Consider the following 12,931-nt stretch of genomic DNA (forward strand, 5'->3'; position numbering starts at 1 on the left):
ATATTACTCTTTCTACCTACTGAATTCTTTAGAAAGTCATCATAAGATTGCCTTGATTGAAATGTTACGTATCAGTATAGACATTGATGACTAGAATTGGTGGTGAGAGCAGAGGGAATCGAACGACAAGGGGGTTTGTTGGTTGACTCAGCTGATGTGTCATTTCTGTACCTTTAGATCAGCTGGTACTTTATGAACCACTGTAATGGAAACACTATTCTCTTAAAAATGGCCTGGCACTTAATAACTCAGTTAAAATTGGTGATTTTCTTTAGAGTTCTTGACCTGACATGACAAAAGGAAGGGGGAAAATTAATTAGGCTGGTACCTCACTTTTTCAGAAATATGGTGTTTGGGGATGTCAGTGATTAAAAAAAATCCCCCCAAAAGAAAGGGAAAACTAATCAATTTCAGTTGTATATTGATAACCAAGTAACAGACCTTGATCAGGCTCCTAGTTAGATACGTTGGTGCTTTGCCATTGTCCTTAATTTCAGCCAGGTGTACCTTATATACCTTTCCCCTTGGGGATCTTTGATTATTCACAAAACCACTCTACCTCACTTCTGCTTATAGATGTTTTCAAATGCTGTGTTAATATTGACTGCTTCCAGAAATCTCTTCTGCTTTATTCTTCTCAGCAATAATCTCTATCTGCTCTCTTTCAGTAAAATCACTGCACCACGCCTCATCTTAAACTGCATTTTTGTCTTGGGATCATGTTTCTGTGATTCCTTCCATCTACTGATGCTGATGATGAGCAAGTCTTTATAATTAGAGTGATATGGGATGGTTTCAGTGAGAAGTTGCGTGATAGCATGTGTGTAAGTGAAATTTCATCAGCTTTTTCTTCAAAAAAATGAAGTATTTTTTCTTCAGTTACCAAGGTTTGATAAACAGGATGTACAATTTCCTTTATTGGTACTTTTCATTTAATTGTCCAACAGTTTAAAAAATTTCCTGAGAAAATCACATCAAGTGTCATATGTTTCCTGACTGGCTTCACCCTGTCGACGTAGCTTCTAAGCTGGCTCACTTGGTCTCTGCAGTATGGGGGTGCACAGTTTGCCACATGCCTTTTGGCATCATTCAGCATCATGCTGTGGGAATTTCCTTTTCAGGGGCTGGGAGTCACCTGCTGCTCAGACTCATGGCTAGCAGGGGCAAGGCATGAGAAGAGAAAGACCTGGTTCTCTTTACAAGTGATTTTTTGCAGAAATAGTTCTCCAATTTCTCCACAACAACAACAATATATTTTTTTCTGGATAAATAAATTTAAACACAGGGTACATTGGCCAGTGAAATCATTGGATTGACAAATGAATCAATAGAGTTACACCACCCAGCTCCAAGCCTGAATTTATCTGTTGATGTCCAAGATCTAGTAAGCAACTGATGACTAAACGCATGTTGCACCAGCGCCTCAGATTCCTTTTCTGTGATTTAATTATAATCAGACGGGGAAACCCACTTACAAGGTACATCTTCAAAGCACTGTGCAATGTGAGATAATTTGCTTTTGTGCATAATTTTATTAAAGGAAATTATAATCTTGAATTCCCATCTGTGGAGCACAAAATTATGAGAAGTTTATTTTGCGTGATTTCCTCCCACATATATAGGTAATAATTTAGCTCTTTTCTGTGCAGACTGACAGCAAGGTACATAGGAAATACGGTCTTACAAGATGGACTGCAGATCAATCTCCCAGTTGGGCCTTAAAGTAGATCATACTTAAACTTCTGCTAAGGTTTGTGAAAGAGAGATGAAAAAGCACATAACAGGCTTAAATCTGCTATATTGCTGCTTCATCTTGGATGAAAAGTCTTTAGTTCTACAAATCCCCCAAATCTTGAAAACTACCAGTGGCAAATGCATATTTGAAAAACTGTAAAATCCCAAAAGAAGCATGTTTGCCTTACCTATTGCCAAATACTGAATGATTTATGCCTTAAAGAATGATACATTTTACATTCAGTGTTTTCAGGGTGGTGAGGAAGGAATATTCATTGTATTTCTTACATACTTGTTCACATTACTTAGACCTCTAGGTTTTTGACTGCTGCTAGAAATTTACTGTCAATTAATTCAGAGAGCAAGAAGCTTGATATGTTTATGAGACTTATACAGGAAAAAAGAGATTTTGTGGTGTGTTTCAGGGCCAGTGTTGAAAAGGAGGCTCAGCCTTGTAAGATGTTGGTGTACTGGGTCTCGCTGGGACAAAGTCGACGTCATTCCTAGCAGCCCATAGAGTGCTGTGCTTCAGAATTGTCGCTAAAACAGTGTTGGTAACACAGCAGTATTTTGGCCATTGCTGAACAGTGCTTGCACAGCACCAAGACTTCCTTTTTCCCACTCTGTCCCCCAGCAAGTAAACTTGGGGTGGGCAAGACATGAGGAGGTTACCTAACCAGGACAGCTGACCCAAACTGACCAAGGGAATATTTCATCCCATACAGCATCCTTCTCACCAGTACAAGCTCAGAGAAAGGAGGAGAAAGCAGGGACACTCGTGTTTATAGCATTTGTCTTCCCAAGCAGCTGTTACTCATGCTGAGGTCCTGCTCCCCAGGAAGCGCTTTGGACATCTGCCTGCCAATGGCAGGTGGTGAATGAATTCCCTTTTTTTGCTTTGCTTGCACGCACAGCCTCTGATTCCCCCATTAAAGCATCACTGTCTTAATGCAGGAGTCTTTTTGCCTTCCTTCTATTTCCTCCCTGTGTCACAGGAGAGTCGAATGAGTGGGCAGCTGTGCAGGTATTTTGCTGTTGGACAGGGTCAAACCACACCCGCAGCTGGCTACCTACCAACATGAAAAGTGTAGACTGGGGCATGTACCCCTAATATAGCCCTTCTAACATAGAAAACGTAGTTGAAGAAAAGAAAATCAATAGTATTTTGAATGGTGTCTTCTGAAATATTTAGTGTACCACTTAATCTTCATATAAAAAACCACTAAAAGTATAAAGAAAATATGGGTGAAGAGTCATACTTACATTAGTAAAAACACTGGTGGCTTGATAAGGAATATAAATGATTGCTAGATGGTATTTTTCATTGGGAAAATTTATACAAATGGGTGAACTGTACCTTAGTTTCTCTTGATCTCCCGAGTCTTGTAGTCCTATGTGATGACAAACACAACCTTGAACATACAATCAGTATTATGCAGTTCTTCTATTAGTTATTGCATTATTAAGCCAGAAGAAAGAGAACAACCAAAAATTCAGCATGCCCTTTGGAGATCACCAGGAAAGGGTATAAGAGCATCCCAGGCACACAGTGATATGCTTCAGGGATAACTGCCATGATTTGAACTATCCTTGGATTAGATGGCCCTTGAGGCAAAGGCTCTAATCAGTACTTGATACTGACAGACTTTTCATTTGTGAATTTGCATAATTACTTTTTAAGATTGTCTAAACTTTTATATCCACAATATGCTGCAGCATTTAGTTCTCAGTTTAATGACATCTCATGGGAAAATTACAACCTAATGATAGGTACATAAACTAGCTATTGTTTTGCTTTTATCACTTTTGTTATCTGCCACTTAATCTTGTTTAAGATGTTATTCTTCTACAATTCTGAGAATTAATTTTCAGATTCGCATTTAAGAACTATCAGCAAAATTTCTCATCTTACTAAGCACCCATTTTGCTTTTCTTAGTATGTTGAACAACATGGATCTTGGCATTGATTCCTTCTTACACTGTGAAAGCTGAACATTATTCACATTTCTTTGTTCCTTAAGCAACTACTGGTGTCTAATAGGTCTTTTGCTTTTTCCCCTAGTCTTTTCAAGCATTGCTGGTGTGAGACCTTGTAAAAAATTTTTTGAAAGTCCAACTACACCATTACACTCTTTCCACAAGTTTATTGATTCCTTCAGATAACTCCCACAGATTTGTGTGGTGACACTAGTCCTATGCTGACTCTTCCTCATTGTATCACTTATACTCATGTCTGCTGATTTTATTATTTACTGACATATCAACCAATTTACACATGAAGACCTCTCTACAACCTGAAAGATTTCTTTCCAGGTGCTTCCCAAACTTTAGTTAATAATGAACAGGGCATGCTCTGATCTGGAGGACAAATTTTCCTGTATCTGCCTTTTATGTGTCTCTCAGAGATAGATACACTGCCCAGATGTCTTACCTGGTTTATCCATTTTTGCATCCCCGAGCTTTGTCTGGTACCAGGAAGGAGAACTTTTCTAAAGGCAGCATGCTTGAATTCACCACCAATGTCAACTTTCGCCATTTATTTCCCTATAAATTTATCAAACATCTTCCATTTCTTTTGCATACATCTTTGCCCATGCCTGTTCTGTCAGGCTGTCCTTCTTGACAACCTGTCATTTCTGCCCCTCTGCCCACTTACAATATCCTAAGATCGGCATTCATTTTCCTCTCTTTTCCTGCAGGTTATGCTCTCTTGCTTGCTTTAGCTATCTGCTGAGACAATGGTCAGCAGCATGGTTCAGTTGTAGCATGGTTTACCCATGCTGTGGTGGGTCAACATCATACAGTATGCTTTCCACACACCTTTTTTTGGGAGGTAGTTCATTAGGAGGACAAGATCAAAGGCACATCATTCAACTTCCGTAGAGAGTATCTATGATTTTGCAAAAGCATACCTAAAAGCTCTCTGGATTCAAAGGAAAAAGTCAAATGATCCACTGTTATTTTGTTTGTTTTTCTGTCACTTAACATTACAACCATGATCTTAGAAAAGAACATTAGGATGCACAAAGATAGCTTTTCCTAATGTACTGTTGTAACTCTCTCCTAATGTATGGTGTAACTGTATACATTGGATGTGGCAGAAACATAATTAGCCCCATTGTCTAAGTTTGGTATCTATTTCATCAAGTAGTAAACTGTCACGTCTTCTCCAGTAAAATTTTGTACTGAAGTGATTACTGCACAGCAACTAAGAGCAATCTTCTTCTCTGTAAAGCCACAATTCTTCCCCTTATTCCCCCATTTTCTAGGACCTTTTCCTTTGTACGCAGGCTTTCTTTTATATGCAGTAAGATGTAGTGCTCTAAAGTAGCCCACAGATAATGATGTAACACCTATGCTCCTCTTGAATGAGCAACAACTGTAGCATCTTTCACTAGCTCTGTTGGGCCCTGTTATCAATACAAGCTGAAGTGACAGCTAATGTGCTTCCTTCTAAAATGTGAGTTAGGAGAAAGCTTGCTCTGCCTTCTCTACACACACTTCTGTTACTTACTACCGACGACAGAAAACAGCCAAGCAATGTAAAACTCTTCCAAAGGTGTGGAAGTCTAAAGCGTTATAGGAAACAACTCAGAATATTCCTTAGTTCATATGTTTACACTGCCAATAACTGAGGCTAGGTAGAAGTGCAAATCACCTGTACTGCTTTCAGCCATAGTGTCGTATTCCTCATGATAGCATCTGAGTGTACTATAGACACTTGCAGTTCCTTCTGGCTAGCCCGACATAAACATCGATGAGGAAGCTAGCTTCCCCAAGTTAACTGATATGACAGAAATGCTTTTATTTAATTGTCCAAAAGCAGGCTGTGCCAAATTGCATCATATTTTCTAAGTAATATCTATACAATATTTGGATGAACTTTTACATACACTCTACTTTTCTGAATTCATGGTTATATCTCCTAGGATTTCTTTCATCAAAGTATTTTCTTGATTATTTCTTATCACTTCTTTCCTTCACTTCCATGTCATAGAAGTTAATGGTCAGAGATTTGCATGGACACTTGCTGAGCAGAACTCCTGAACCTAGAAAGATGCCAGGTCCTGATTGTGTAATTGCATGTAATGGCTAAGGTATGTAGCAAATTAAGATTAGGTCACCAAAAGAACACATCACCGTAAAAATAAAGTAATTCCCAAGTTTCAAAGAGTACCTGCATGACCTCATTCCTTCTGATGGTCTTAGTGGGAGCTGAGGATAAGAGTGTAGGTGCCTATCAAGTAATTTAAAGGCTGATGTATTTGGACATGATTATCAGCACTTTATCCACAGAAGCAGTAGAAGTAAAGGTATTAAACAACAGTTGTTAAACAATATGGAAAGGCTATTGCTATTTTATTTGTGCTGTGGAAATGATTTCTTCCCAATCCATTGTATGTATTTGAGCTGTCAACTTCTTTTAAACAGTATTTTCTATATATTTTCCTTTATGATTTTCAGAAGTACGCATGCATTTATAAGACTCCATAACCATCAACAGCAAAGGACACATTCCTCTTATTCTTCTCTTTTGGAAGAATTCCACACTTTACCTCCCTCTACTATTATTCTCCTTTCTACATACTGCCTTTTAAATTTCTACGGCAGATTTTTTTAAAAAAACAAGATTTGTTTAAAAAAAACAAGCTTCTGCATTTGTTATTACAAACATGCGGCTTTACTCACTCTATGGCAGTAATTTGTCCTCCAAGTATCTTGACTGCACACACTACATCTGCTTAGGATGTGACTATTTATTGGTAGCAGTTAGCTTTAGACTTTTATGTTTGCCTACACTGGTGCTTCTGTACAAGAAATTCCCACTGGCAGAAATGTAGCTAACGGTACTCTATTCTGCCTACCTATCCTAGTATCCTCTGCTAGGCGGAAACAGATACTCACAAACATTCAAAACAACTGCCAATAGGGAGATTGTACAGCAGCAAGTGTACCTTCAGTTTATTTTAATTATTTAGTCTCATTTGAACTCTTCAGGCAAATGGGGCAATCGGCAAGGATGAGATGTGTTAATTAACACAGTAGACACAGCACTAATAGGCACTAAAAAATGTCATATTACATCTGTTTGTGATCATAGTAGAAGACAATCTAATGAAATATCCTTAAGTCTCCATTAAAATCATAACTGGGAGAAAAACTACTATATATTTCATTTTCAATGCAGAGATTCATTTTCTTGGAAAGACTAACACCATTTTAAATACATTTTGACACCTTGTGCTTCATAAAAAATTAACACTGTCTCAGAGGCAGAGACTTACTCTGCTTAACACCAGATGTCATTCGGATTATTTTCTACCAGAATTCCACCCCCCACTCCCCCCTTTAACAGAGGAAACAGAGGGCATAGGTTCCTAACTTAGATGTCCAAATCGGAAAGAAATAATCTAGGCCAGATGCAATATGTGCATTTAGAAAGGAATTACTTAGACATCACTTTATCTTTGGCTATTTCTACATAGAATGTTATAAATTGAGTAAAGACAGTTTGGTACTCAAGCAAATGAGCAGTTTATGTCTAAAAAGATCTGTGGGTATTTTGTTTCTAAGACACCAGGCATAAGTCCACTCTTCACTTTATGGATTCTTCATGGTTAAATTTATTGGAATTATTTGTAAGTACAATATTATCAATTCACACTACTCATAACTATTCTCCTTGTTATTGCATATACATCAAACATACACAGGCTATTCCATTTTCTGTATACATCTTACCACTCAAGCAAAAAAAACGAAACAGTTGAGTGAGCATAAAGTATAAAAATCAGAAAGTACAATAAGGCAACGATGATAAAAGCATAAGGCTCAGTAGTCTTTCACTAGAAAAATAGATTCTGTCAAGTTTCCTCTGAAACTTTTAACAAACTTATTGCAAAAGATAAAAACCAACTTAACTACAGTAAACAAATTCCTTCCCTCAAGGCACTGTTACATAACTTATGTCAACTTGAAAATAATTCAGGAAGTCAGTTGATAGAAATATTACACTAATAAAAGAGAGCAAAAATCTTTATTTGGTTAAATAAAAGGCTGAATGGAGAAACAAATCAGATGAAATTTTTGTATGGAACAAAAACAAGCGTAGTTTTGGCTAAGATGGAATGAACACTAAGTTTGAAGTCTTATAAAATTCAATTAGAAAAATTAACTTTGTTATCAACAGTAAATTTAGACAATTCAAAGAGTTCAGTAACAAGTTGTAAAGTTTGGAACTTCAGTTATTTTCTTCTTAAAGAATTGTTTAATGCATTATATATGCTTGTCCTAGCATAAAAAAGTAACATGACTGCAAAACTACTTAAAACCAGTGGAGAAACTTTCCAAGGATGCAATTTCTGATTGTTTTATGAAACATATCACTTGGCTCTGTATTTTCACTTGTGCAAGTGCTTAGCAATGGCATATTGTTTTCAGTCACTGTACAGAACTTCTTAGACACTGAATAGCACAGCTAAAAAAGTGGTGTTTCTCCTACAGATTTGCACTCTATCTTCTCTATACACATCTAATTGCAAGTCATCTCAGCATCTGCTGTCTGTCTCTGGACCCCTATGGAATATGTGCATGTCCTTCACATGTCCCTACACCACTCAACTGTTTTATTCCTCACTCCTTGCCCCTTCCTATTTTGGGGGATATCTCAGAACTGCAACATGATGTGGCTAATTGTGGTCAGCCTGCACATGCTTGGTCCTTTAAGTGTTGAGCTACCCCTCAACTGAAGACTCCCCCTACACCAAATATACCAATCAGTTTCCTTCTAATTTTAATTGCTCAGCAGTCAGTGTTGAAAGGTTTTGAGGGTGAATTTAAAGGCAGAATATAAACATCACTTTCTTTGGCTGAAAAACATTTAGAGGAACATAGATTCTGATTTCAGTATCAACATCAATATTGATGGGTTATTCCTCTCCCTCAGGACTGTGTGTCACATGACCTATAGCTAATCACTTAATTATCCTGGACCACTACTGCATAATTCTCAGGTCTCCATCTTAAGGAAATATTCATGCAGTTCTATGAGCTCAGAGTTTGGAATCTGTTCTAATATTTGTCAAGCTTCACTAGGAATCTGGTCTTATAGCTGCTTGTCCCTACTTTGGACCTACGGAAAGAAAGAATTTGCAGTGACCAGTCTGAAGCATTAGGAAACAGCCATTCAGGATCCTTTTGCACACTTTAACCTTTTCCTCTAAGAAATGGATAAAGTTTTGTTGGTATAGAAGCTAACAACATACATCTTGCAAGAAAAGGACTTGATCTTGAAAGACAAGACTTGCCAAACAAGTGTAATGGCTAAACTCAGCCTACCCATGTTAAGTTAATTATTACAGATTAATGTTTGTTATTAAAACTAATTTTGTGAATCCTTACACTTAGCTCTAACTGCTGTTTGAAGGAAGTATTGTTAAGGATTGTTTTGGCTCTCATTTGTTATCTCTTGGCTTGAATTAGATAAAGAATCATTAGAGTTTTGGGTTTTTAAGGTTGCCACATTGTTGTTCTGTTGAAGGCTGTGTTTGCATAATAAAACAGATATACAACGCAACTGCAGTAGGAATGTTTTGAACATACAACATGTATTCCTAATATACATTTCTAGATTTCCAGAGTTTCCTATGTGGTAACTGGACTAAAAAAAGCAGGGTTGATTCCTTTGAAGTTATGACTGTTAATTATGCTGATTAATATGCTAATAATTAATTTTATTTATTAGTCCCCTCTGCAGGGGAACACAAGAAGGTTTCAACCTAGGCAGACATATGAGGAATAAAAATTACTTACCAAGATGAAAAAACCTATTTGCCAACCTAAAAAACAAACACCAAACCCCTTGCAGACATGGCAAGCAAAACATGCTAGGGGCAGGTCAAGAAAACTACAGTTACAGTAGACAATTTGACCAAAGTCTAATACAGTCCTGATAGGAGGGACACATCATAGATCTAAAACCCATGCTTAATCTAGGTTCTCCAGTTCCTGCCTGCCTTCAGTGCAGCCCTTGCTCACTAACATCAAAAGAAGTATCTGTTCATGTAACTTGCCTATTTTAGCCAAGACTTCATACCACAACTTCAGGATAAGGTAGGAATGCTCAGTGACAGCAGAAATAAGTTGTTACCATTTCTGATTAAAAGGGGGGCTTTTTTCCCAGATAGTACCTAGCCTCTTATTTTGCAAGAGATTAACTCTGCTGTATTCAAAAATCTAATTCTTAGATCTTTAAGTAAGCTTATTTTTTACTAGTGAATTTCCTACCAAAAAAACAAATCTATTTTCTACAAAAAATGAAATTAAGTTTCAAACAATTAGCATACAGAAGGAAATATCTTTACATGGCAAACATTTACCTGCTATAACAAAAATGCCGTTTTATCAATGATAAATTCATATAAAAACCTGTAAAATGCATTCTAGTTTTTGTAGTGCATAGAAACTCCAAAGCAAAATACAATAAACACAGTATCTTAGCAAGGGAAATCTTTATCAGTGTTCAGCCCTTACAGTCAATCACTTAATGCTTATATACTATCCATTGTTTTTTATTTGGAATTCAACTTGTAGTTTATTTTGCAACTTTAACAACTATGAAAACCGAAAAAGCATAGATCAGACTGGATTTTATCCCCCATCCCAGCAAAACAGCCAATTGCTCGGCTTCCTGATATTTTCAAATCCATAAGAGTAAAATACAAAAAAATACAGCAACAGAATTAAATCTATTTTATCTTTTGTTTTTCTGTATTTATGTTCAATGAGAAATGACCAGTTTGAGGAAATTCTATTTAGATTTTTTTTCTTTTGCCTCCCTAGGGAGTTTGCAAATGCTGCCTTTTCCTCATGTTTTTGTTGAGAGGAGAAATTCATTTGAAGACTTTACTTTTCCCTTTCTTAAAATAGAAGTTTTTCCTTATTTTTCTTTTGGATTAGGAAGCAGAGCAACTAATGCAATCAACTGTTTTTCTATTGGCTATAATGTAACTAAATGGTATATTTAAGATCATGGCAACTAGCTCTTAAAAAGCAGTATCATATGTCATATCAGCAGAGTCAATTTTATGTATAAAAGAACTAGTGGTATTCACGTTACTTCATCCTATTACCCTGAAAATTTTAGCTGCTCAAGACCTTCTCTGTGCTCTGAGAGGAGTTTAAGGAACAATACAGTATGCTGCAAGAAGTAAAAGCACCAACTATACAGGATATATGCCAAGAAACATACAGGCATATTTGTGAAATTTCTGTGTTCTGTATAAGTTATAACAACAAAACTGGTTTTGCAGCCCTCAGATCCTGCAGTAATTTGTACAAGTGTAATGAACTGTTTCAGTTATATGCTGATATGGTACTGTATCCCCTTTGTTTCTTTCGTCTACTCTGAAATACTGCTGAAACAGCTGATCTGTACAGTATTTAAATGTTTAGTCTATTTAGAATTACAGTACAGTAGCACAGACATATGGCAAGACATCTTAAGTCTTATCTCAAGTATTCAGAATGTATCTGTATTTCTTTGTCATTTAAGCGAAGCTAAGAAAAGTTAGAAAGAAGACATTTTACTGTTCAGACCAAATTGCAAAACTGTTAACTTTTCATTTAAGTAATGATAAAGATTTCCCTTTGACCATTTCTTTGGTAAAAATGGCTGTATCACATTTGCTTCATCTGCTAGTAAAAGGCATTTTCTTCAGTGGAAATTGTTTTTTTGGTCTTACAAGTCCAGCTTCATAACACTTAGATAAGAGACCCATTCTGTATTACCTGTTCATTCAGTGAATGCAAGGTCAGTCCCAATTTAGGACATAAAATCAAACCAATCAGTCATGAAACAGGAAGTCTAATAACAAAAATCTCCTTCTAGTAGTAAAATGACAATGTTAAAGGCAGCAAAGGTCTAAATATAGTATATGAGTATATACGTTGTCTGTATAAAATGAGCAGTTTCACAGTTATTTTAAAAGCATCTTATTTCTTGTTAAGTGTAGTGTTTACTTAGAAGCATAGTGGATGTTTAAAATGCATAGCTGCATACATCTTTCGTAGCTTGGTGATGATTTCCATTTCTGTCAGCTTAAATCTCCTGGATTAAAAAAAGAACAAGCACATTTCCTTACAACATGAATTGTTATTTTGTTGCTTAATATTTTCCAATATTTGTTTGCAAATAGACTTAATGCCAGTTTATATTTTACAATTTTTTTGAATGGTCCAATGAGCAAATCTGAATCCTTAGTGATTCACTGAATGTCATGTGCCAAAAAGATTTTACAAGAATGGGACCTTAGATCCAATATGGGATGAATCCTTGGAAACCTGAGTCACAGGAATCAACAAGTACAGTAATATGCAGGAAACAGAGGAGATCATATACTCTTGGAAAGTATTGTTTTCAATTGTTTTCTGATTCGTAACTCTCTTCATATGAGCTTTACCTGACACTTCACTTTCTGTTCTTTAAAACAAAGGGTATGTAAACAAACTTCCTTCCAGTACATGGCTTGTGGAGAGGACAAACAGTACCAGCACTGACATGAATGCAAAGTCACTCACACCTCTCATCTTGAGATGAGAGTTTGGAGTACCAAGTGCAGATGGGGAATAAGAAGGGGAAATAGCTAGAGAATGTAGGCTTGGTCCTCAACTGACAGACCATCCTCTGACAAGCATTCCCAGCTGCCTAAGCAGAAGCTGTAAAGAGGGCAGAGAATCAGGGAAGTTCATTATATAGCTTCCACTGGGCTACATAGCCTCTGCTTCCTTCTTCTACCACTAATCCCTTCAGTCACCATCTATTGACCTCTGTCTTCTTTCCTAGACTCCTATAATCCCTTGTTTCATACATCTGGTACTGTCACATTCCCCACTTGCTATTACACTGGCATCCTTCCTCTGTAAGCTCACTCGACAACCAAAATACAGCCTGAAAGAGCGAGCTTTTGGGTACATCAACAATTCTTATGCATCTCAGCACCTACCCTGGCATTCACAAGTGTTTCATGATCAGCAACCAAGTGATAAAGCAGGTTAATCCAGGTCCTATTTCAAGGACTGCATGGTTGAACAAAACTGTTAACAATGATGACAGCACTGAACTAAAAGGTTTTGGACTAACTTTCTTGCTGATATTACATCATGAATGACTACATATTATCTAAACAATGGTTCTATT

This window comes from Phaethon aethereus, assembly GCF_964289735.1.
Source record: "Phaethon aethereus genome assembly, chromosome: Z".
Classification (NCBI taxonomy): domain Eukaryota; kingdom Metazoa; phylum Chordata; class Aves; order Phaethontiformes; family Phaethontidae; genus Phaethon; species Phaethon aethereus.